Source organism: Ovis canadensis, chromosome 26 (assembly GCF_042477335.2).
Source record: "Ovis canadensis isolate MfBH-ARS-UI-01 breed Bighorn chromosome 26, ARS-UI_OviCan_v2, whole genome shotgun sequence".
Lineage (NCBI taxonomy): Eukaryota > Metazoa > Chordata > Mammalia > Artiodactyla > Bovidae > Ovis > Ovis canadensis.
In genome coordinates this window covers 43,524,318-43,527,601 of record NC_091270.1, presented here as the reverse complement: position 1 = coordinate 43,527,601, position 3,284 = coordinate 43,524,318, and the positions used below count along the sequence as shown (strand labels likewise).

At 37.8% G+C, this 3,284-nt stretch overlaps 1 non-coding gene across 1 annotated transcript; it reads left to right on the top strand.

The window, feature by feature from the left end:
- The first annotated feature begins 2,288 nt into the window (after positions 1-2,288).
- Positions 2,289-2,361, top strand: TRNAG-UCC (transfer RNA glycine (anticodon UCC)). The gene has a single exon. It is a non-coding gene; the product is annotated as a tRNA-Gly (tRNA).
- Positions 2,362-3,284: the final 923 nt, after the last annotated feature.

The window sequence follows — 3,284 nt, the reverse complement described above, 5'->3', positions numbered from 1 at the left end:
TATTATTTTGGAACCACTACAACAGCACTCATTTATTCATATCATAGTTTGTTTTTAATGTCTTTTCCAAATGAACCACAGGTCCAATTACAACAGCATTCAGCCGATTTTGTGTGTGTGTGTACATGGCAAATTGTAGACACTCATTAAAACAAGAAACATTTCTCAGATTTTTTTAAAATCTTGGAATGTTGTATAGTATCCTGACAAATGATTTCCTTGATTATTACAGCAACTATGAATCTTGGAGTTAATCAGCTTTCCTCTCTGTGTTTATTAGGGACTTGGTTTTCTTTTAGGTATCTCTCCAGAGTTTGATAGCATAGATTTTCTTTTTAAACTGAAGTATGCTGCTGCTAAGCTACTGCTGCTGCTGCTAAGTCGCTTCAGTCATGTCTGACTCTGTGCGGTCCCATATATGGCAGCCGACTAGGTTCCTCTGTCCCTGGGATTCTCCAGGCAAGAACACTGGAGTGGGTTGCCATTTTCTTCTCCAATGCATGAAAGTGAAAAGTGAAAGTGAAGTCACTCAGTTGTGCCCGACTTTTAGCGACTCCATGGACTGCAGCCTACCAGGCTCCGCTGTCCATGGGATTTTCCAGGCAAGAGTACTGGAGCAGGCTGCCATTGCCTTCTCTGAAACTGAAATATAGTTGATTTATAATAGTATATTAGTTTCAAATATACAGCACAGTAATTTAGTATGTTGCAGATTATATTCCATTATAGATTATTGTAAGATAATGGGTATAATTCCCTATGCTATAGAGTATATCCTTGCTGCTTATCTATTTTATACACAGCAGTTTATACCTCTTAACCTCATACCCCTAATTTGTCTATCCACCCTTCTTTTTCCCCCTGTGGAAACCACAAGTTTTTTTTTTCCCTAAATCTGTGAGTCTCTTTCTGTTTTGCATATACATTCCTTTATGTATTTTTTTTTGTTCCATATATAAGTGATATCATACAGTATTTGTCTTTGACTTATTTCGCTACACATAATATTCTCTAGGTCCATCCACAATGCTGCAAATGGCAGAATTTCATTCTTTTTAATGGCTGAGTAACATGCCAGTGTGTGTGTGTGTGTGTGTGTGTGTGTGTGTGTGTACACATACCCAATGGCATAGCCATTGTAAATAATGCTGCTATGAACACTGGGGTATGTGTATCTTTTCAAATTAATGTTTTCACTTTTCCCAGATATATACCAAGGGAGTGGAATTGCTGGATGACATGGTAGTTTTATTTATTTATTTTTTTGGCTGCCCCATGAGGCATGTGGGATCTTAGTTTCCTGACCAGAGATCAAGCCTGTACCCCCTGCATTGGAAGCACAGAGTCTTAATCATTGGACCATCAGGGACATTTCTATTTTTAGTTTTTTTACATGCTTATCTTACTTTTGGCTTTACTATTTTCTTTACATTAAAAAATTTTTAGCTCTTCTTTCAAAAAATTCAGTTAGTTATATTAACTCTTTACATTTATGTATTTTTGTGGCTATCTTAACTGTGGGATGACACAGAATGTTTAAACATAACCCAATAAACAAACATTCAACAACTGATTGCTGAACTGAATTGATTTTATGGTATTTACAAAATTCTTCTTATATAGGAGTTACTCATTGGCTGTGTTAATTTCAGAAAAATAGTAATTAGTTAAATATGCCAATCTTTGGGAAAAAATCAAACACTTTTATTACATTATGAATTTTTTTCTCCACAATAGTCCATTATTATCAGAATCACCCAGATAGCAGGTAGGCAGTTACAGTTCTACTATTGGTTTTTGATTCCATTTCTTACATTTAAAACGGAGGAGGATGGTTAAAAGATCTCTAAGACCTTCACTTCTCACTCTGTGGGATTCTTAAATACCCTTGGCTCTTCACTTCTCTCTGCCTATGTTGACACAGCCCCAGAACACTGGGGAGGAGATTTAAAAGCTGATATAAATCTTTCAGGCCCTTGGTTTTCAGTGTTGGTTTAAATTTCTAGACTGATGATGAATTTAAAAAGAGCTCTTGGAGGATTTGACAGAGTGAGAATGTCTTTGTGGCCCACCCAGGAAAATCTCAGGATTTTTATGAAGCTTCACAGTCATGTGAGTATAAAGATGGGGAAATCAATGAAAAAAAAAAAGTGAATCCACATGTAGGTATCAGAACATAAAACAGCTAAAAGAAATTTCAAAGCTAATTTCTCTGTTAATGGTTAGTCATATATTTTGAAAGCCTAGAAAAACTATTGATGAGAAAGATAAGGCAAGATGGAGGGACTTCCCTGATGGTCCAGTGGTTAAGACTCTGTGCTTCCAATACAGGGGACACAGGTTCGATCCCTGGTCAGGGAACTAAGATCCCATCTGCTACGCAGTACAGCCAAAACAATATAGAAAATTATTTTTGAAAAAAGACAGATGGAGAAGAAACCATAAAAAGTGAACACTGGACAGTGGGAACAGGAATGTGGGCTCATGGGATGAGAGTGAAGCTAGCCATTATTTCTTCCAGTGCCCCAGACTTTCCTAAACCTGCAAGCATGCCCACACATCTCTGGAGCACCAGACAGAAAGCCAACATTCCATGATGTCTAGGACATACACTGTACGTGGCTTCTATCCACGTATCAGCTATGTTACCTTGGTGGTTTCCTATTCAGATTACTGTCTGTAACATGAAGATAATAACAGTACATCAACAAAATAAAACGTATTGCCTCAAAATAGGAAAGTCTCTTCATTGAGAACTTGTAATCCACCATGACAAGCATTTCTTTTTTCCATTTTTCAAGGTTGTTTCTATGAAATTTAATGTAATATATTTTTGTCATGGGCTTCCCTGGTGGCTCAGAGGTTAAAGCGTCTGCCTGCAATGCGAGAGACCTTAGTTCGATCCCTGGGTCAGGAAGATTCCCCTGGAGAAGGAAATGGCAACCCACTCCAGTATTCTTGCCTGGAGAATCCCATGGACACAGGACCCTGATGGGCTACAGTCCATGGGGTTTCAGAGTCAGACACAACTGAGCGACTTCACTTACAGTCAAGGGCATATAACTGTATACAAATTTGATAACATTTACTATCACTTTGCAGGGTGACTTAAAAAAAAAAAAAGAAACCCACAGTTATTTTCAAAAGGGAACATATCTGGCAGAAGAGATAGAAAATGAGGAGTCTGCCAGTCAGGTGTTTGTAAGTTCCAAAGCTGCAAATTCAGCCACAAAACTGCTAGTACTTTATGCAGAATCCTGATCATTTCTGCCTCTGATACTTGC